Below are 23,820 nucleotides of genomic sequence, written 5' to 3' on the forward strand. Positions count from 1 at the left end.
AGTACCACCATAATTACCTTACCGTACAGCTTTGGAACCTAACATAACTAATATTGGTTAGTGATCAATTCCTTATTGAACCCGCCTTATGAGGGATGGGGGTGCCCCACAAACACCATTATAGACTGATCACTATATGATGTACTGATTTTGTGTAATGTTTGTTTTAAATTGATGGCTTGTTGAACTCAAGGTGACCATATCAGAAAATCTTTTTCTTTTGTACTATAAGAGGATATATACCTTTATTTCCCCTAGGGTGTGCCATATCTCCTCTTGGACATTGCATGTCCCATTTGCATGGGAAACACGCATGCGCAAGAGCCCCCACACACTGACAATATTGAGGTAAGGGCGGAAGTATCTGCCCTCCTTGAACTTCCTCCAACCATTGCGAATGCGCCTCATCCGGCGCAAGCGTGATACTTTTCTCCTAGGATCGCCATCACTATAATGTATGAGTAATTAAGCCCAACCCGGACAGTTTGCCTTATAGGCGCTGCGCCACAGCTGCAATCATTGAGAAGATGCCCAGCACAGGAGAAGCTCCTGTTATTGTAATATAAGTATCTCTTACAAATGATACATTTGTATCTGTAACAAATGTATCATTTGTAAGAGATACTTATATTACAATATCAAGGAAGTTATAACAGGAGGGTTCCTGGGAATCCACCTGTTTGGGATCCCCGGGGCACTAGAGGTTAATAAACCTGATTACAAGAGTCAATTAACCCCTATAAGTGCTGGAAAAGTAGCACACTTACAAGATATATTTAACCCCTACAAGTACTGGAAACTGACATATTTCAAGATCACAGTTTATAAAAACACATGCAAATAGTTTCAAGTTTCATGGGTCCTATTAGATCTTTATATGTGTATTATAATAAAAACTAGCACACTTACAAGATATATTTAACCCATACAAGTACTGGAAACTGACATAATTTCAAGATCACAGTTTATAAAAACACATGCAAATAGTTTCAAGTTTCATGGATCCTATTAGATCTTTATATGTGTATTATAATAAAAACTAGCACACTTACAAGATATATTTAACCCCTACAAGTACTGGAAACTGACATAATTTCAAGATCACAGTTTATAAAAACACACGCAAATAGTTTCAAGTTTCATGGACTAACACTTCTTTTGTAACGTTTATGATTTATATTTTTCTAACGTCTATATTATTGTATACATAATATGCATAGGTTTAACTGCTTGATAAGTTACCACGCTCTTTATGTATTTTAACGTTTATGAAAACGATTATAATACGCTTTTACCAATTTTTATCAACAACAGCTTATTATAATTATTTTTATTATTCAGTCATTAATATCTTTAAGTATAATATTTGAAAACAGATAATTTTAAACTTTAGTTATTCATATTTTGCAACAATGAATGTAATTTATGCCGCTCAAAAATGTTTTATAGATGGCCTATTATGTCGATAATGCAATGTACGGAGATTTCAATTCGGATTTTCAAATGCTATTGTGCGATGTTATTCCTGAAACACCCGGGTCACCCCCCGAAAATGCAAAACCCTTTCAGACGGTCTGCGGGGATAACACTTTCTGATCCTTTCGGATGAGTCGGAAGTCGGCGCATCGACATCTCAAATGACCGGTAAGGACTGCCGATGTATACATAACAACAGTATTGATGTGTCTTATTATAAATTGATCGTGAAAATGTTGCTACGTTCTATATTTAGGAGCTATCGCCGATAAAGTTCTAAGGCCTGTTAATAGTGTAACGACTATGGAAAATAACATGTCTTTAGACACGGTGGCGCCGGGCACTCTCAATTCTGAACACCGCAAGGGGCTAAAGGAGAATGCGGCGCCCGCCATTATTGATCTGACAACACCAACAACCACCAAATCAGATCAAGAGCTCGAGCGGCCTAAAGCACGTAAGACACAATGGGGGCTACCTGTTTTGCTGATGTAGTCTAATGTTAAATGTCTGCTTTAATTCTAATGCTCTTTTTAAAACCACATAGTAAAGAAAAGAAAAATATACCTCTCAGATGTGCCTAGAAGCCGTACAAAGAAAACGCAGATGAACGGTAAGACTCTTTGGCGTTTCTCTGTAATAAAGGTTTCGTTAGCTATAAATGTTTATCGCTGGTGATAATGTTCTCATGTCCTAATTTTAGATGTTTCAACGCCAGTGAGCGTTCCATGGGTTATGAAAAATACAGGCCCGATAAGTGTATCAGTAGCCGCCAACAGTGTCGGTGGCAGCCGACTGAATGAAATTTCCACAGGGCCTGTTATCAATTGTCCTAACGCGCGTAAGTTGAAATAAAGCAGCTACGCTATTTCATTGTAATGAACCTGTTTAAAGTACTTAATACAATGCCCCTGATTCATCAATAAAATCCGCGCTCGCTGGAAGCGCGAATGTACGCGCGGCCATCGATCGCGGATTACCGCGGTCCGGACTCGAGTGTGCGCGTACACTCGCCTCACTGCCAGCCGGATTCCAGCCTTCACAATAGGGAGCGCGAATCTGCCAATTAAGGCGATTAGATTTATGCAAGGTAAACAATATATATTTTTAATATAAAGTATACTCGGTATATATGTAAATAAATATATGTTTAGCATTTTTATTGTTGGTAGATCATTTTGACTTGATCATTTTAAAAGTAGCTGGCAAGCCAAAAAAAGTGTGGGCACTCCTGTACTAAGGGGTTCAGCTGTGTATTGTATGCAAAATGTATTGTTGAATGATGTTACAATCACATTTAGTTTAAAGAGGACATATCTCTCAAACCCAAGTAAGGTTACATGATAGTCTGGAAGAGATGACCAGAAAGGAATGCAGGAATGGTATCAACTCTTCCAAGCTTCAAACAGGTTGGTGTAGGATAAGAGAATGTTAGATATTTTACTGTTCAAATAACCATTGTGTAAAAACTAATTTTTTGGATGTTTTTGTTTTGTAAAGGAGAACCAAGGATGTGAAGGAAAGCCAGCTGGGATGTTTTTAAATGTGTGCCTTTGTGTTTTGTTTTTGTTTGCAACCTTATTAACAAAAGAAAAAAAGGCAACAACATCCCGCTTAGATTTTTTTTTTAATTCACCCCTTCCCCAACTGATTTTTTTTGAACAAAATATATAAATATGAATGTACAAACTTTAAAATATAAAAACGTTTTAAAAACATATGTACATCTTTTTGAACAGAACAATTTTTTGGGGGGTTTTAAAACATGTAGCGCCTAGCCATCCTCAGCTGACGCTCCATGGCAGACATAACAGAAGAGTGTGTGAAAAACATTTAAGAAAAGTACTGTCCTTGTAAAAACCAATCAAATTAAACTAGAAACTTACCAGGAAGATGTCTGTGATGTTGCCAGGGTGGGGATGGAACCTCCTCAGGGCTGGCTGCCTCCATCGATCTTGAAATGGCTGTGTATGTGGAAGGAGACAAAAAAAATTGAAGAGGTAAGTACTGAGCAAATGTAATAGTATCATATGCAGCTACTTTTTAAATTGCACAGTGCTGAAGAATGCAAGTTATAACTCATCAAGTTATGACTGTTTTTCTGTTTACACCGAGTAAAACAAGAAAGAAAGCCGATTCCTGGGGCCAAGCTAGTTATGACAATGGAACTAAAGTGATGCAGTTTGTTCTCAATGAAGGTTGTGGGTTTTCACAAGGGACAAACTAGTCCCTTAGCTAGTGGCTAGTCATACACTCATAATGATACTTATTGGAGCTAGGCCTAACAAACTTTATTCTAGTTTATATTCATTGTCCTAAAGGAATGTTCAAAATATATAAAATATAGAAATACTTGCATTCAGATGAGGAACTTGTGTCCTCTGGAGGAGGTGGTGGCAAGGCCGCTCCAATAGCTGTAGATGAAAAATAAAAAAGTGGGTGGTTCGGACTAAAGTAGATGTTTGTAAGTTTAGTCAAAGATAATAGATTAATGCTTACTAACATCTAACTGATACTTTTGGCCTATGTCCAAAAATTGGGCTTAAACATTTTCCAGTAAGGTACAACTGAACAACTCATGACTATTTTAATTCATGCTGGACAACAACCTAGAAAGAACCTTCATTTGATGCAGGATTAAGGATTGGAACCTACATGAAATCATTGTCGATATTTTGATTTGTAAGTAAAAATGGTGAAAGTAGTGTGTGAATGTGTTTTCGAAAAACATTTTGAGCAAAAGATGATTGGAAGGTTAGCTTACAGGCAATATCCTTGGCCTCGGCCACCTCCTTTACTTCGTCTTCAGGTGCGGGCTCCTCCTCTGCGACGGGCTCCTCCTCTGCAGCAGACGACCACTCCACAGCAGATGACCCCTCCTCTACGTCCAGTGGGATAGCCAACCGCCTGGTTGGGCGCTCTACAATCAGCAGCCGGCGTGAAGGAGAGTTGGCTGTAATACGAAAACTAAAAAACACACACAAACATCCAAAATTAATAAGGGTATTAAAATCGAGGAAGTGATAAACAAACAGTTTTAAGGGCAGACAATATTACTTTCCACAACCCAATAACATTCTAAAACACCGCACCTTAACAAGAGGAGAAGACAAAATGCAATACTTACCAGACAGGATGTGGTCCCCCACTTCACGGAGGAAATCCGGTCTCCTCCGCTTCAGGTCGCTTCAAACATGCTGGATTTGGCTCACTGTTGGCCCCGTACCTGCAGGGGTCCCTAGCCTGTCTGCCAGCCTCTCCACAATCTGGCGCTTGGCATAAATTGATGGCTGCTGATCATACCGCCGCATAAGCATTGTCTAAAGAAAAAGATAAACAAAATGTTAGTTATTTTTACAACAAACAAACACCTTTTAAACACCCAAAAATATAGATGAATGATTGATTGATTTTCTGGTGCAAATTGACATACATACATACATACAATCTAGGTGAAAAATATAAGCACAGTTGCATTATGTCCGGAAATGCAGCACATGTGTATTTATTTGGTTGCCACAGGAAAAACAACAAAAAAGGGGAGAAATACAAAACACACTATCTATGTGAGACAGTCTCATCTATCCAGAAGACATTCTACCAGAAGGCTTCCACTGTCCTCCAGACAAAGATAATTTCCAGGCTCGCATGATAGCTAGGAGACTAATTAGTACTCTTCAAATGATCTACCTAGGTTTGTGTGGTAGAATCATGAAGATTTTTCGGTATCGTATTTACACACACACATGTAAATATGTGCAAGTACAAAGTTGTCAACAGCCAACTTTAGATGGGTGGAGCACACGGCTGCCATGCCTCCTCTACCTCGCTCTCATCCGCAGCTCTATTCCATTGAAAGCACAACAGAGAGGACACTACATTCTCAGCTGTCATCCGTGCAGAGGATTCCAGCTGCTGATAAGAGGTGGGCAGTGAGAACAGCGCAGCTAAAATAAGATGGGGACACAGGCTGTCCATCCCCCATTCTATAGCTGTGCTGTGGCTTCTATATAAGAAAAATACTTGGGAAAATGTATCCACTCAGTGGGCATGTGTAATGACATCATCGGCAATGTGATATCTGTGTGTGGGAATGCTGCATGTCATTCTCCAGCCTTACAACTTTGTGTACAAGCACAGAGGACCCTCATAGATAATAGTCCCAAAATATCTCTAAAATCTCAGCCCACCAGATTTCAAGCATTTGAAGATATGAGTATCCCAATTGAAAATCCTGCATTGGGAATGTATTTTCCAAAGCAAGTGTGCCTAGGAGTCCTAGGACCCCCAGGCCCACTTAACACATAGCAAGGAGCATGTGTCCCCCACTTGAACCTACATTTTCTGATTTATGCACCTCACCATTCCCAATAAATTGTGGTTCCCTGAAATGTAGGTAAAAATTTAGGGGTAAAACCCCAATTCTCCTTGCTAGGTAAGTGGCCCGGGGGGCATAAATGGGCCTTTTCACTTTTGGCCTTCTAGAGGCACTTGCTTTTAAAACAGCAACAACCTACTAGAAATGTGGTTTAGTAGTAGCTAGTAGGATCCTCGGTGTACCCTCAAAATTTCAAGTTGTTACAAAGGGTTTAGAACATCTGAAGGATTAAAGACGGTGAGTTGTTAGGCTGATGAATATGAGAAGCACCCTTAACACACATTTAAATGCGCATGCATGCTTTATGCATCAAAACACATTAAATGTGCATACATGCATGCATGATGCATAAAAACACATTTAATGTGCATACATGCATGCATGATGCATAAACACACATTTAAATGTGCATACATAATTACATAGTTACATAGTAGGTTAGGTTGAAAAAAGTCATAAGTCCATCAAGTTCAACCACTAGGAAAAGAAACATATCCCAGATATAAAACCCATATAGACATATATAAAAGACATAGTTGGTCCAGAGGAAGGCAAAAAAAACCTGGTACAATTTGCTTCAACGGGAAAAAAATTCCTTTCTGATTCCATGAGGCAATCAATTTTCACAGACCTTACAGTGAAGAATCCCTTCCTTATCCGGAGCTTAAACTTCTTTTCCTCCAGACGCAAAGAGTGCCCTCTTGTTCTTTGTAATGATCTCAAAGTGAATAATGGGGAAGAGAGTTCTCTATATGGGCCGTTTATATATATTTATACAGGGTGATCATATCCCCCCTTAAAAGTCTCTTCTCAAGGCAGAATATATTCAGTTTAGCTTATCTCTCCTCATAGCTGAGCTCCTCCATTCCTTTTATTAATTTAGTTGCCATTCTCTGCACTCTCTCCAATTCAACAATGTCCTTTTGGTGAACTGGTGCCCAAAACTGGTCTGCATATTCCAGATGTGGTCTGCCAATGCTTTGTACAGGGGCAGGATTATGTCTCCATCTCTGCAGTCTATTCCTCTTTTAATACAAGAAAATACTTTACTAGCTTTATATAATGCAGCTTGGCATTGCATGCTGTTTTTAAGTCTATGATCTACCAGAACCCCCAGATCCTTTTCCATTTCTGACTCCCCCAAATGTATTCCCCCTAGACAGTATGAAGCATGCATGTTATTAGCGCCCAAGTGCATAACTTTACATTTATCTATAATAAATGTCATTTGCCACAATCAAACAGTTGCCCAATCAAACAGGCTGCCCAATCAAACAGTACATCCAGGTCTTCTTGTAGATTATAGACATCTTGTATGTACTTAATTCCATTAGATAGGCTGGTGTCATCTGCAAACACAGAAATTGTACTTTTATTCCCAAACTCTATATCATTTATAAAGATGTTATTTTAAACAGTAAAGGTCCCAACATTGAACCCAACACTGTACACCACTAATAACCTTGGACCATTCAGAGTATGAATTATTAATTATAACTCTCTCGATGCGATCTTTAAGCCAGTTCTCTATCCATTTACAGATTGACTTTTCTAAACCTATCGACCCTAACTTGCATATTAATCGTCAGTGGGGTACAGTGTCAAATGCTTTAGAAAAGTCCAAGTACACTATATCAACTGCTATTCCACTGTCTACCTGTTTACTTACTTACTCATAACAAGAGAGTAAATTTGTTTGACAACGTCTGTCTTTCTTGATGCCATGCTCACTATTATTTATAGTATTAGCAGAAACGTCTGTATGTGGTTCTTTATCAATCTTTTTAAGACCTTTCCAACTATGGACGTTAAACCAACGGGTCTGTAGTTACCTAGTAATGACTTTGCTCCCTTTTTGAAGATAGGAACCACATTGGCCTTACGCTAATCCATCGGTACCTTGCCAGTGACTAAAGAGTCTCTAAAAATTAGAAATAATGGCTTTGAAATAACTGAGCTCAGCTCTTTGAGGACACGTGGATGTAATCCCAGCTGTTTCCCAATCATATCAATTCTGAGCCATTGTGACTCGTTTGTACACAGAGCTAAAGAAAGTGTTTAGTAAATCTGCCTTGTCTTTATCCCCAGTTACCAACCCAGCAACATCCTTTAAGGGGCCTACATGCTCAGATCTGATCTTTTTGCTATTAATATATTTGAACATTTTTTGGGTGTTTGCCTTACTTACCTTTGCAATCTGTCTTTTATTTTGAGGTTTTGCACATTTTATCTCCTTCTTACATATTTTAATATATTCTTTATAGGTTTCAAATGATGAAGGTGATCCTTCATTTTTATATTTTTGGAATGCTCTTTTCTTGTTCCTTATGGCTTTTTTAACATCAGCTGTGAGCCACATAGGTTTTAATTTTAGCCTCTTAAACTTATTACCCATTGGAATATATTTTTCAGTTTCCTTTTGTAGAACAGACTTGAAACATTCCCATTTCAGTTCTGTGTTCTTTGAGGACAATATTGTCTCCCAGTCCAAGTCAGAGGGAGCCGCCCTTATTAATGGAAATTTTGCTCTCTTAAATTAAATGTTTTTATCTTTCATGTTTTTGCTTCCTGTTTACAGCTTACATTAAATTAAATCATATTATGGTCACTGCTACCCAGATTCTCTTATTTGCACAAGTGTTATAAGCTCTGGATTGTTAGAAAGAACTAGGTCCAGGAGAGTATCATTTCTAGTTGGGGCTTCTATAAACTGTACCATAAAATTATATTGTATTAAATTCACAAATTTCCTCCCTTTTGCTGTTCCTGTAGTGCAATTACTCCAGTCAATGTCAGGGTAGTTGAAATCTCCCATGATTAAAACACTTCCACTTTTTGCTGCTTTTTCTATCTGTGCCAGTAGTTGATTTTCTATTTCTTCCTTAGCACTGGGGGGCTATAGCAGACTCCGATAATTAATTGTGTGTTATTCAGCCCCACATTCAACTCCACCCATAAAGCCTAAACCTCTTTGCTTGTTCCATCCGCAATTTCTTCTTTCACATTCACTTTTAGATCACTTCTCATATACAGACAGACACCACCACCCTTTCGTTTGACTCTGTCTTTACGAAAGAGAGTATACTCAGGAATATTGACAGCCCAGTCATGCAAAGAACAAAGCCAGGATTCAGCAATACCATGTAAGTCATAATTCTCCTCACTCAATGCTTCCAACTCCCATATCTTGTTTGCTAGACTTCTAGCATTGGTGAACAGGCTCTTTAAATCATTGCTGCTTTTACCATTGCTGTTTGCCAAATCCTTTCGTTTTTCAGTACAACTAGTACTGCACAATCCAATGTTTGTTTGTAACATGGGAAGCTCCTTACAATTATCCCCTCCCCCCAGCTATCCCCAATCCACCCTCCACTAGTGGCTGACCCCTAATTAACCTTTCTGCCACCTTATTTACCTGTCCCACCCCCCTCTGTCCTAGTTTAAATATCCCTCCACCATTCCCACAAATCTTTCCCCTAGCACAGCAGACCCCCTTTCATTTAGGTGCAAACCATCTCTGGCATACAGGTTCTACCCCCAATGAAAAGTCAGCCCAGTGCTCTATGAACCCAAACCCTTCCCTTTTGCACTAGGACTTAAGCCATGCGTTTAGCTGCCTAAGCTCCCTCTGCCTTTCCTGTGTTGCGCATAGCACAGGCAATATTCCAGAGAACATAGCCTTGGAGGTCCTTTTCTTCAGCTTGACCCTAGTTCCCTAAATTGATTTTTAAGGATCCTCCATCCTCCATCTATATTGTCATTGGTTCCAACATGGACCAAGACAGCTGGGTCCTGTCCAGCCCCTCCCTGTAGTTTGTCCACTCGGTCCACCACATGCCGAACCCTGGCCCCAGGGAGACAGCAAATCATTCGGTTGAAGGGATCCAGGCGACAAACTATTGACCCCTATGACTACCAATTGTCTTTTCCTTCCTGCATTTTCCTCCCCACCACTATTAGATGGGTTGCTTTCCAGGCTGTTAGGGGTAGCAGTAACATCTAGAGTTGGTCTGCCACGTGCACATCTTCACATACCTTTGCAAACATGTTGGGGTGCTCAAACACAGTGCTAGCCTTCCTTTTCTGGGAGCCCCTACCACTCCCTCTAGTTACATTAACCCAACTCCCTACTTGTTCATCCTGATTAACCTCTCCACCCTCCACATCTAAGTCATTAACCTCCTTGCCGTTAAGCCCGACCTTCGTTCGGGCAAAAAAAAATTGCAAGGATGGTTAACCCCGAGATTTTTCCCATCCTTACTTACCTGGTCCCCCTGTGCTCATCCAGCGTCGTTTTCGTATTCCAGCGTCGTCCTCGCGTCGGGTGCCAGCGGGACCGGTAAGATGCCGGCTGGCATCTTGTGTTCCGCCGGCCGGCATCTTGTGTTCCGCCGCCCATTCAAATGCCACTTGCTATCAAAAAAGCCAGAAAAATTTCTGTATTTCTCTCAAAACATTAAAGATATTTTATTCTTATCCCACTTGCTATCAAATTAGGCAGAAAAAATTCTGTATTTCTCCCCAAAAAATACAGATATTTTATTCTGATCCCACTTGCTATCAAAAGCCAAAACATTTTCTGTATTTCTCTCAAGAAAATACAGATATTTTATTCTGGTTCCACTAGCTATCTATCAAAAAAGGCAGAAAAATTTCTGTATTTCTCTTAGAAAAAATACAGATATTTTATTCTGGTCCCACTTGCTAACTATCAAAAAAGCCAGACATATTTCTGTATTTTTCTCAAAAAATACAGATATTTAATTCTTATACCACTTGATATTTACCAAAGAAACCGGTTGGTACAGGTGCATTTTTTCCCGCATAAGTAAAAGATGAGCCGTAGAGGCAGGGGAAAGCCTGGCGTTGGGCTACCTGTCGCATCTGTCAGGGGGCATACTCCCCAGGAGTCAACCACTGTAGGGCAGCTGCAACAGCAAACTGTTGGAGGCGGCAGCACAAGTTGTCAAACAGGTCTGAGATGTGTGCGGAGCACCAGTGCGCTGGTAGATTTATTGAGAGGGCGTACTACAATTATAAAGCCACGTCATGTGGAGAGTATTGTGGACTGGGTCTCAGGAGCCTCAAGTGCAGCAGGCTCTTCTTCTGCAGCGGCAGCAGCAGCAACCAGCACAGCCGTGACAGGAGCAAAGACAGGAGTTAGCATGGCTAATGTGCCTGTATCTCCCGATGACTCTCCCTTGTTGATTGATGAACAGCCTGAGGATCTGACATTGTGAATTTCAGAGCAGGAGGCAGACTTTGAGACCCTTGAAGAGTATGGTCAGCACTTGCTGGCCGAGGGTTCTGCATCAGTGGCTGCATTTGCAGAGGTTGGCTCTGCAAATGGATGAAAATGAGGATGATGATGACCGTAATGTCACCTGGGAACCACCGCTGCGTGTAAGGGCTAGCAGCGGGTTCCGAAACAGACGTAGAGGAAAGGCAGCAGCAACAGACTGTGGATGGAAGGGGCCGCAAATCTGCCTCATGTGAGTCCCAAAGAACACACAGACGAGTGGGCACAAGCAGGGGAACAGTCAGAGACGATGTGACCATGGGGGAGATGGAGCAGACATAGGCAAAAAAAAGGGCAGCAGAGTGGTTGCACACACCTCTCCAGTGTGGTCCTTTTTCACGCTGAAAGACGATGACGGGAGTGTAGCAATCTGCATCCTCTGCCACAGGCAGATTCCCAGAGGACAGGCCAGATCACATTTGGGTACAACATCCCTGCTTTCCCACATGCGCAAGAACCACAAACCAAAGTGGGAGCAGTACTTGTGTTCTCCTGAAGGAGGTGTAACCACGTCATTGTCTCTTCTTCGACCTCCATTGACTCCTTCTACACATCCAACTGTCATTGCTACTACGTCTCAGGAGGTTGGTGACAGCCAGACTTCAAGCTGCGAGGAAGTATCAGCTGGCCGCAGGTTTTGTGGCGTCAGACAATGTTTGTCGCCGAAAGATGGGTACTCCAGTGACCCCTTCAGCTCACTGTACCAGAGTTCTGTGCAAGGCTCAATTCATGTCTGGCCAAACTTTTGGCCCTGCAGCTACTGCCGTACAGCATTGTGGACTCTGCTTCCTTCCGTGACCTGATGCCCTGTGCCAAGCATCGGTGGAATATACCAAGCAGGCATTACTTCTCCCACACAGCTGTTCCCAGTTTACATGCACATGTAATGGGTAACCTCTCCCGGGCATTGGCATTCTCGGTGTCTAGTCAAATCCACGTCACCATGGACGTTGAGGGATGTGGTGGGAAAGCATGGGCCACCCCAGTCCTCTCCCTCCTCCTCTGTCATTCCTTCTACCGGCAAACCCTCTCTTTTCGACACTCCTCCTGAAAGGCCAGCCGCGGAGGACACTGTGGTTAAGCGGGCACGCCACTACGGCTCCCTCAAGCAGATGCGTTGCCAGGCAGTGCTGAAACTGGTGTGCTTGGGGGAGAAAAGTCAGCCCGCCAGAGAACTCTTGTCCGCTTTGCAGAGAGAGGTTGAGGCATGGCTGACACCTTCCCGGCTCACAACAAACAGGCCAACCTTGTGGCCGCGATGCGCATGGGCCGCATAACACGTGCCCTGCTTGGCGCACGTACTGAACCTGGTGGTGCAGAAGTTCCTCTGCATGTACCCAGGACTGCAGGACTTACTGAGACAGGCTCGCTCCATCTGTAGCGATGTAAGCCGATCCCCTACTGCTGCCGCAGCGCTTAGCAAGATCCAGCGGCAACAGAGGCTGCCACTGCATAGCGGGGCTCTTGGTACAGCCACTGGTCCCTGGTAAAATAGTTCAGCTTGTGTGGCTGTACCAAGGGCCCCGTGGCCCGCACATGGAGATGCTGTGCAAGGTACTGGCCCCCTTTGAGCAGGCCACAAACGTTGTGAGTCGGGAGCGGTCAGGCTGGAACGATGTCATTCCCATCATTTTTCTGCTTGATAATACCCTGTGTGGCCTGATGGAAAGTGGCGATGGGAGAGGAGGGGAAGGAATGGTTGAGGAGGATGAGGGTGACATTACACTCCATAGCACACAGCCAGCATCAGGAGGTACACTGGCCAGCATCAGGAGGTTTAAGAGGAGGAGGAGGAGGAGGAAGATGATTATGATGATGATGATGAGGGAGACCATGTTGGGGCTGCTGGACAGGACCCGTCCAACCCGCATTTGTGCTGTCACGCCCCAGGCATTGTGCAGGCAATGGAACAACAGGAACTGCTGCAGCTTGAAGAGGAGGAGATGGGTGATGAGGAGGAAGATGTTTTGGTGCCTCCTGAGGGACAGGAGGAGAATAAGCCCAGGGAACCCCTCTTTCATATGTGTGTCCACATGTTGCAATGCCTAGGGAGGGACCCCTGCATTTGCAGCATCAAAAACCAAGATGATTACTGGCCGGCCACCCTTCTGGATCACCGCTACAAAGACAAACTTATGTCACATATTCCACCCAACCCAGGGCAAGAGAAAGAAAAGGAGACCCGCATGAGTAGAATACTATGCGACCGGCTGTGTGAGGAGTTCCGCGCACCATATTCCACACAGGGAGCTCAGGCAGACACCGCCTCCACCGTAACCACCTGTAGCGGCGGCAGCAGCATCAGCAGTAGTGGCAGCAGGCCGCACACATCCAAAAGGGTAGGCCAAGGCAGGGGGGATTTTCTGGATGTCTGGTGAAACCTAATGCGGCCACCTTTAACAAGTGAAGTGCAGGGGCATAACCATCGAGAACAGATGAAGCGCATGGTGCATGATTACGTTGACTCTTTTCTGGCTGTTGGTGGTGGTGTTGACGACAGCAGTTATGAGGAGGATGCCTGTCCTGACAGTAGTGACGTCATTAATTTTTGGGTCAACAGGCTTGAAATCTGCCCGCAGTTGGCACAGTATGCCATCAAGCTTCTTTCGTGCCCAGCATCCAGTGTTCTGTCCGAAAGAACCTTCAGTGCCGCTGGCGGAGTGGTAACGGACAAACGATCACGACTGTCACCGGAAAATGTCAATCGCCTCACCTTTTTAAAATAGAACGAAAGGTAGGTTACTAACAACTATCATATCCCCACTGCAGATGTCACTGGTTGACTGACACAAGGGCTCACTAGGCCAACCAAGATGCCTCTGTGAACCCACACTGCTCCTGTGCTGAGTCTGTGGCTGCCTATCACCAAACACCCTGTCAGCTGAGCCTGCCTTGGTTGAATTTTTCCGCTGGTTATCGCAACGTCCAGGGGTGGCATTCTTCGCCAGTGTCATGCCTGCCATTGTGCCAGCTAGCAATTTACTTTACATTTCTGTTGCTTCCAGGAGGCCAACAAACTGCAGATGAAAACCCCTAGTACTGCCACACTGATAGGTACCATTGCCTTTGCCTTATTTTTCAGCTAAGTATTTGTAAGATTGAAGGTTGGCATTCATGTCATCCACTTCATAATGCAAACTAGCAATATTGTCTACTTTCCTAACGCTTCCGGCGCCACAGACCACAGCAACAGTGCTGGCGCACAAAACATCTTGGTCTGGCCCTTCTACGTTTAATCACAAATTTCATATATTTGCATTACACACTTCGAGGTGGCATTGATGATGCACTACACCCAGCTCTAGCTGCCAGTTACCAATGCCGTCCACGCTCCATCTCAGGGTCCACAGCCTCCTCCTGCTGTTGCTGCTGCCGCCTTTCAGTACTCCATTCGCTATATTTGTATTACACACTTCTGGGTGTCATTGACGATGCACTACACCCAGCTCTAGATGCCAGTTACAAATGTGCTGCACGCTCTGTCTCAGGGCCCACTGCCACCTCCTGATGCTGTTGCTGCTGCCGCCTGTCAGTGCTCCATTCACTATAATTGTATTAAACACTTCTGGGTGTCATTGACAATGCACTACACCCAGCTCTAGATGTCAGTTTTCAATGCGCTCCGCGCTCTGTCTTAGGGCCCACTGCCTCCTCCTGATGCTGTTGCTGCTGCCGCCTGTCAGCGCTCCATTCACTATAATTGTATTACACACTTCTGGGTGTCATGGACAATTCACTACACCCAGCTCTAGATGTCAGTTACCAATACGCTCCACGTTCGTTCCCAAGGCCCACTGCCTCCTCCTCCTGCTGTTGCTGCTGCCGCCTGCCCAGTACTCTATTCACAAGAATAGTATTACACACTTCTGGGTGTCATTGACATGCACTACACCCATCTCTAGATGCCAGTTACCAATGCCGTCCACGCTCCTTCACAGGGCCCACCGCTTCCTCCTCCTGCTGTTGCTGCTGCCTTCCAGTACTCTATTCACTAAAATTGTACACTTCTGGGTGGCAATGACGATGCACTACACCCAGCTCTCCATGACTCTTACCAATGCAGTCTCCCTAGCCATAGCTGACCAGAGGCCACACACTGCTACTGCTCTCGCTGACCCACGCTCCGTCTCTGGTCCTCCATCCTTTTGCCTAATGTCACTGCACTACTTGTCCACAACTTTCCCAACACATGTCATCCAGGTCATGATGCCAGCTGGCAATTATTATTATTAACAAACAGAATTTAAATAGCGTTAAGATATTATGCAGCTATGTAAATTCAATAGGGATGCGTACATTAAATAGCAACGCGTTTTCCTGCTGTTTTGACGGCAGAGACTGTTGCTAGTGGGTTGAGTTCATCCTTTTTCAATGTCATAATGTTTGTGCTGCTTTCTAGACGCTGTCCATCACGCAAAAATCCTATTTGTCTGCTGTCACTTTGCTTGCCATTTTCTGGAAAACCACAAGGTCTTTTTTACCTTTTGTATTTTTTCCTTGTTGCCACTGTTCTCTTACACTTACCTAGCAAATTTCTAACATGTATAGGGGCTTTGCTAATAATTTTTAAAATCGGCCCATTGACTTTAAGGTAATTCGTGAAATCGATTCGCTGACTTTTCGCGAACCCACAGGAATTCAAGGAAATTTTCGCGAGACTGTCAGAGGCCTTTTTGCTCATCCCTACTGACCACAACACTTTCACCCAGTTCTCCTCTGGATCATTCAGATGTTCATTGGCAAACTGCAGATGGACCTGTACATGTGCCATCCTGAGCGGGGGGACCCTGTGGGCTCTGCAAGATTTCAGGCCTTCACAGCGCAGTGTGTTACCGACTGTTTTCTTGGTGACTATGGTCCCAGCTGCCCTGAGATCATTGACATCTTCCTCCGGTGTAGTTCTGGGTAGCTTCGTCACCGTTCTCCTCCGATCATTGCAACTCCACGAGGGGAGATCTTGCATGGAGCCCCAGGCCGAGGGAGATTGACAGTTATTTTGTGTTTCTTCCATTTGCAAATTATCGCGCCAACTGTTGTCACCTTCTCACTAAGCTGGTTGGCGATAGTCTTGTAGCCCAGTCCAGCCTTGTGTAGGTCTACAATCTTGTCCCTGACATCCTTGGACAGCTCTTTGGTCTTGGCCATGGTGGCTAGTATGGTGGCTAGTGTCTTTTACACAGGTACTGTAACAAGCTTGGATTAGGAGCACTTCCTTACAGAGGGTGCTCCTAATCTCAGCTCATTACCTTCATACAGGGAAGACACCAGGGAGCCTGAAATCTTGCTGGTTGATAGTGGATCAAATGCGTATTTCACTCATTACAATGCACATCAAGCTCTGACTTTTGAGCACTGGGTTTTTGGGGGTTCTTTTGTTGTTATTCTGTCTCTCACAGCTACAATAAACCTACCATTACAATTATAGACTGGTCATTTCTTTGTCAGTGGGCAAATGTACAAAGTCAGCAGGGGATCAAATACTTCTTTCCCTCACTGTAGGTCTCTCTAGCGACTGTCGATGTTGGCCAGGGATAGATGGCATGCCTGCATCAGTTTACCCCCCTTGCCTTGTAATTCTGTCCATATTTCCACGCAAAATCACGTTTCAGGTTCACGTTTAATACGTGCACCATGTTTAATTAGGATCCCCCTGACAAATGGTTTGTGCGCTGCCCATACCGTAACCAGATGAAAATCAGGGGTAGTATTCGCAGAAAAATATAGTGTCAATTGGGAAGTTAGATCATCATATACCAGGGGGTCTGCCAATAAGCTCTTGTTTAAACGCCAGAATCTAATGGAGACTTTTTTAATCTGTATTTTGTCTTCTCTATTTTTTTTTAAAGAATATGATGTTAATAAAATGTTTTATATACCTATTATTTGTATTGGTATGTGTGCTGCCTTAAAAATCCCATTATATTCTTGCTATGTTTTGTTTCCAAATGTTTATGTTTGAAATGAATAAATCTTGAATTTTAACTGAATTTAATGGTGGTATAATTAATATATAAAAAAAACCCTAAACTTTTGGTGCTATCGAGATACTACATGTAGCTTCTTCCCATGGTAGCCCAATGGGGAATGAATGGAGGGAGCAGTGAGTGGTAACATAGCCGCCAGCTGTCAAATGTACAGAGACTGAGCCAGTGCTGCAGTGCAAGTGGCTGGCTAGGTGCAGGATCACTCAAACCTAAAGGAGGTCTGAACATTCTACTAGGTAACTGCTTTAGCCTGCCTTCTCCTCATTCCCATAGCACATCATTTAGGGAATAAGAGCATAAAAAACTCTGTACTTGCAAGTATGGGAAGCTTGTGACTCGCCCGCCTTCTCCCGCAATGCAGAGCTGGGTGTCTAATTGACTCAATGGGTAGGCCTCTGTTCTGTCTTGTAGTGGCTATAAGTGAGTCATAAGCTCTGGAAGGGGAGCTAAACTCCAAGTTGGAGCCACCTAAAGCTTACAAGGGGCTCTTCCATTTCAAGGGCAGATGGAATAGCAGAAAGGAAAAGAAATGCATCAATTATGTGAACCTGGTTGCTTTAACCAGCACGGATAATGTATAAGATCATCTTAATTAATGCAGTTTGTAAGAGTTACATACTTTCACTTCTAGCTTAAGCACATACTTGGTAAATAATTTACTTGCATGGGTTGCTATTTCTTTTTTTCTTTATTCAGTTAAAAGACTCACTGGTAAATGTTCAGTTGATTTGTACATAGGCAAAACTTTATGAAGTTCTACTAGCATGTAATGACCTAAAGAACTTTTTAACCATTATTCTCATTTATATAGACATGATTGTTTTTGTGTTGAATACATCATCATTGTAGCTTACAGACTTATTTTTTGGGGGGTTGAGCTGTCATGTTGGTTTTTGTTTGGCAACAGAGTTGAATACACACATTTTATTATTTTATACTTTACTTGGGATTTAAGTCTGAAGAAGAAAAAGACAAAATATAGTATGTAATATTCAGTCTCCATATGTATAACCATTTTTTATGTGCTCATTTCAGTGCAGTGTTGTAGCGTTATACAATCAATATAATGGAAGCATCCTTCTTTTTTGTAAAGTTTGTCAATGTTGACATAACATAGTAACACATGCAGTTGTGAATGATCAGTTCACTTGTAAAATATAAAAAGTTAAAAGATTTCAAAGAGTTGTGAAAATGCTGGATAACATTGGTGAATTTTTTATGGTTTTTTTTTTGTGCATATGTTACCACTTCATAGTCACAGAAAGCCCAATGTTGTCCATAGCAAAGGTGGATTTTGGCACAGGACTGTAATCTGCCTTTAACACTTCAAGCTTTTGGTAAGATAAGTATAGTGTAAAAAAGGGTTAATCACTGAAAAGGGTTTGTTCACATAGACAGTTGAGATTGCAGATTCTTAGTAGTTCAATCTCAAAAATGATCCATAACATACTTATTATTATGAACATGAATGCAGGCGGTGTGGCTGCAAACCTAAAAGATTATGTACTTTGCCAATTTTATATGTGGGGCTGGCTTGGGATCTTAGGTTGGAACCCGAGAAGCTATGTCCAACGCATTGTGCACAGTTGTTTGAGCAACTGTTTCTACAGACTTTAAGCGTACCTAAACTCAGAAATTTCACTTTACATAAAAGGGTGCAGCCCCTCCCAGCAGCCCCCCCCCAAGAATGAATGGTAGCGCTAAGCCTCCCGGGATACCTACGCCAGGCATCCCAGTAAGTGTTTGAAAGCAGGGGTCCCCAACCCCAGGTCCGCGGCCATCTTACAGATGGCCCGCTGCTCTGGCCGGTGCACCCCCCAGCAGAGTCAGGGGAAGGACACCACTTAGGGGGGGTGCACCAGCCAGAGCCACGGACCATGTCTCCCGTACAGATCGCAGGCTCAGGGAGGTAGACACAACTCTCTGGACACAACCCGCGATAGGAGCGTGGGTGGGTTCCAGCATTATGATGTCACTCAGGGGGAAGTTTGTTCCCCTTTGAGTTGCACAGGGGCACGCGCGATCTGGATTCAGTGGTCCGCGAGCTGCAAAAGGTTGGGGACCACTGTCACACTTACCTCTTCCTCACTAAAGCGCAAGCATCTCTCTCCTGCTCATGCAGGCAGTTTTGACTCTGGGCGAGCCTACATTCCCAAGATTTATAAGCTTCGTCCAACCCGCTGGCCAATCAGAAAATAGCTTCTTAATCATCCCTGTCTATTTAGCTAGCTCAGACACAGCACTCATGTGTTCATGCAACCTGTCTCCACTGATGGGGAGCCCCTAGTTCTGTTGCGCTAGTTCCTGTACACCTGCTGGCTAATTCAGTGCTTCCTCTATCCAGCTCCTGTGTTAACCCCTCGTTTTCCAGTCTGTTCATTCCAGGCCAACTTCTCTGTGCTGTTGTTCTCTGTGCACTTCCCACTGTTCCTGACTGTGGATATTCCTGTGTCACCCGTGCCTCCTGTTGCTTTCAGTGTCTCCTGTGTTCCCGGTGACCACGGTGGCCCGTGTCACTGGTGTCTGTCTCCTTAATCCCTGGTATGTGACCTGACCTCTCTCGCTTGCTGCCTGCTTTGACCCCGGCCTTCCTCGACTATTCCTCAGCCTTGTGATTTGGTACCGTGTTTCATCCTGCCCACTCTGGTGTGCCCAAGGACCGCAACCTGGCAGTAACCAGCAGTGCAACATCACCATCAAAGGCTCTGCAGAAGACCTGGTTACTGCTTACACTCTGCGCCTTGGCCCTTCTCAGGGCTCACACCACTCATGTGCAAGCCATAGTGCCCCCCTAGTGGCCTTGTCTCCCCAAGCGTGACAACCACTGTTTTAAAGGATGAAATGCAAATAAATAATGTTTCCTCCTTCTATACCCCCCTGCAGTCAAGACAACTGCATTGCTAAAAAACTGCTAGAAATCAGTTTTTAAGCATTCGATAGAGCCTAGGTAATGTCTGCAAAAATAGTTCACGGTGTATGAGAAATCATTTATGGAATGGCCATCAAACAGTCCAGAGCTCCACTTACTTGAAAGTTTTTGGGATGTGCTTGATAAGACCTTATGCATCAATTTAACTCACCCATCCTCAAAGCAATTTCATGGTGAAAATTAATTTGGTGTAAATAAAAGCAATGGAAAAAAAAAATGTCTGTAAAAACACTTGTAGCCCCTTTCATCGCTTACAAGTTAAAAAAGAGCCATACCGCAACTCCATCTAAAAAAATAGTGATTGGTTTTAGGTTAGGGTTAAGGAAGTTCAGTAATATATGTTAGAGTGTAGACTAAGGATTACTTCTGAGTATTGGGTTATCTGTTACAGTTTAGATTGGGTGTATAAGGTGCAATGGCTGGCGCAGAAGAGATCGAAGCCAAAGACTAGGGGGCATTTGCCCCTCAGGTCAGTACAAGTGTTGCACCCCAAGATTGTGTATAGATATATGTGAATAGATATATGTGTATAGGGGTGTATATGTGTGGGTATGTGTATGTATGTTATATATAGGTGTACATATGTTCCCATGCCTATACATACACTATAGGCCATATCCTAATAGTTAGGTTTTATAATAAGTATAAATAAACAATGCAGGAAAGCATGTGTAGGAATGTTTGTGATCTTTTTCCCCCTGTCCAGGCACCTTAGGAGGATCTCTAATTCCAGGGACTTCACAGAAGTGACAATAGGGTAATAAATACCAATACAGGGTTTGGTCAGGAAAGGGCTGTAAAAATAGATAGATGACAGAACAGACGGGAGTGAGGTGGTAACCCCCATGCTGGTCTTTGCTGACACCTAGATTAAAGGACCCCTGCTTGACTTCCCCAACAACTTCAGAACTCCTACATTTCATGTTTCAATTAATTACTAGACTTTGAATTACCCTATCCCAAGCTAGGGGAATACTATAGCCAATAGGTGTTCAACAAATCACATCCAGTAGCTAATCCTAATTCTCCAATGATTCCTAATGGGGTTTAACTGTATAAGACTGGGAGCTGGGAGAATGGGAGCCAGCCAGAAGCCAGAAGCCAGCAGGAGAAGGAAGCCAGATAGTGCCAGAGGAAGCCTGTGAGTATGAGTAAGCAAGAAATAGTTACCTATTCAAGAAGCATGGAAGCAAGGGAGACGTTAGCAAGACACAGTTCTTAGGGAATCAGGCTACTGTGGTACCCATTTACATCTTACCAGGTAGCTATAAGATATTCTTAAATGCATTCCTACATTGTCCTATATGTTATTGTTATGTTGTTTTGCTATTTTGTAATTGTTAGATTATGTACTAACCATTATTAGATTACTACTACTACTAACAACATTATTTTCATTTACTGTATATTTTGTTGATTGAATTTCCTATATATCTATATCAACCAATATTGCTGTGCATTTTATGTTTCAACTTGTTTCTTAATTAAACTGCTTGAGTGACTACACTTTTGAAGTTTAACCAGCCTGTTAGTTTGACACAGGGCCGAATCCCTAAATCTTTAAACAAATACACAAAATCTGAGGAATTACCTCTGCAACTGGGACTTTTAAGGCGGATGAATATCGATTACAATAATATAAATTCAAACCAAAATTTTATTTAACATCATTAAAACAGACATCAATTAAAACTTTTAAAAATGTGAAGCCAATATTCTCAAACATTCCTGTCCAGGTAACCTCAACAAAAATGTTACCCTGGTGGTTTGACGCATTTCGCGGAGTGTATCCGCTTCTTCAGGAACAGAAAAGACAGGACAAGAACATCTAAAAACAAAATAATAAACATTTCACTAAGACTCATCTAATTGTACCAATTCTGAAGCATTTGGCATTAAAAATGTACTTTCTTTGTAATGTGGATGTACCTGATACATGCAGCAGATAGGCGCCACCTAGCAGGTGAGGATAGTCGGGGACAACAATTTTAGGGCTATTTTTCAATCAGCAATTATTTCCAATATCTAATAATAGAAGAAAAAGGAGAACCAACTTTTTTATTACAATGTATATGCTTCATATGATTAATGTGCCCAAAAGTTGACCACAGTGTATATAGATGTGTATGTCTGAAGGAAAATTATGTTCAATTCCAATTAATACACTTTTCAAATTGCTTATATCTATTAATCCAATCATTGACCCATTGGTAACGCTTGTACACACCGTGTTTAAACACCCATCAAAAACAGTGCCGCCATTTTCTCTTTTAAATATATCTTTTTAGTGGGAGCTCTTGTACAAATAGTACACCTTAGAGGCGCACAATATCCATATAGTCCTTAAATCACTAGATCAACCTACAAACTTGTTACTTGCCAATATGTAGTTAAAAATAGCTATCTTCATATTAAACAATGTTTCCATTTGAATCTCCGGATGTCCATGCATAAACTCTAATCTGCAGGATCAAAGCATTGCTTACTATAAAAATCTATCCACCCAAACCCTGCAATTCAAATCTTGTACAAAGGCTCCACTGAAACCTACTTTTACTGGCCGTTCAAGACAACATCTCATATGGCTTTATCTTTGTTGTTTAGCTCATATCTCTGTGTCCCCGCACATGGCATCCCCACATGGGAAGCTAGGTTTGTGCTGGGATTCCTTTGTATTTAAATAGCTCCCTGGAAAAGAAGTGATGTTGGTGCAGGGACGGATCAATCAGTCTGTCCTGCACAATTCTAATAATTTATGCAGACAGATGGAGAGAGGAGGTGTGCATGTCGTTCCCTCTCTCACACCGAGTCAATCACTGGCTACCATTTTATCTACAGTGTAAAAAAAAAAAAACACAGATAGGGTACATTTAAAAAACACCCCTTCTATGCTGGATCAATTCAGCAGCGCCACCACTTGTATGGGGAGAGGAGTAAACTAGTCTCTTCATCCAAAGCAGCAACACCTTACAATTATGGGGTTTTTTTGTTTCCTCACCACAGTGCCATCCTCTCCTACCGGTGCGTTTATTGTGATTACGAATTAATATTTTAACCACCTGAGCGTTACACTGAGGTCTAGATTTCTGTACCAAAAGTGATCCACTGTTTTTCATGAAATTTGGTCCCGCTGGATGTGCACAGCGGGACCATGGAGGTAAGGATGTGACAAAATTACGGGGTTAACCATCCTAGCCATTTTTTTTTGCCCGACCTTGGTACGGGCATACCGGCTAGGTGGTTAAGGAAAAAACAGACCTAACCTTTTAGTTCAACTAAAATGGAAGTCAGTATGCAGGGAAGTAAACATCCAATACAGCAGGGATGCACAAAACGTTGATTGCGATCTACCAGTCGATCGCAAAGGCAACCCGAGTCGATCGCAGAGTCCTGCCTTACCCCTCCCTGCTGTTTCCTAGCACCTGGGCTGCTATGTCCATAGGGATGCTGGGGATGTCATTATGTGTGAGAAGGCTTGTGTAACAGTGGGGAGTGGGGAGGAAGGCAGAGAGGGCGAGAGGGCAGTCTGAGGTGAGCAGTGCTGGGTTTCTTGTGCAGCAGTTCTTGTGCAGCAGTCATTCTCCTATGACAGGTGAACTGTAGCTTTCCTGTCACTATAGTCTTGTAGTGAAATGTCTGTGCAATGCTCTGCCATTCAATGCCCCTGATTCATCAATAAAATCCGCGCTCGCTGGAAGCGCGAAAGTACGCGCGGCCAGCGATCACGGTTTACCGCGGTCCGGACTCGAGTGTG

The 23,820-nt window shown here is 42.9% G+C and overlaps 1 protein-coding gene and 1 long non-coding RNA gene across 2 annotated transcripts in view; one reads left to right on the top strand and one right to left on the bottom strand.

Moving 5' to 3' along the window:
* The first annotated feature begins 1,173 nt into the window (after positions 1-1,173).
* LOC140342885 (uncharacterized) lies at positions 1,174-1,933 on the top strand. Its single transcript, XR_011923195.1, has 2 exons — positions 1,174-1,644; positions 1,733-1,933. It is a non-coding gene; the product is annotated as an uncharacterized lncRNA (long non-coding RNA).
* Positions 1,934-4,262: 2,329 nt separating this feature from the next.
* The window catches only part of LOC140342803 (nuclear protein AMMECR1-like), a 108,813-nt gene continuing 89,255 nt past the window's right edge, over positions 4,263-23,820 (bottom strand). The window contains exons 7-8 of the transcript XR_011923160.1: positions 4,604-4,796; positions 4,263-4,443 (exon numbers count right to left, since the gene is read on the bottom strand). The gene's annotated coding sequence lies outside the window, so the exon portion shown is untranslated. The remainder of the gene's footprint in view (positions 4,444-4,603; positions 4,797-23,820) is intronic.

Source organism: Pyxicephalus adspersus, chromosome W, assembly GCF_032062135.1.
Source record: "Pyxicephalus adspersus chromosome W, UCB_Pads_2.0, whole genome shotgun sequence".
In the NCBI taxonomy this organism is placed as follows: domain Eukaryota; kingdom Metazoa; phylum Chordata; class Amphibia; order Anura; family Pyxicephalidae; genus Pyxicephalus; species Pyxicephalus adspersus.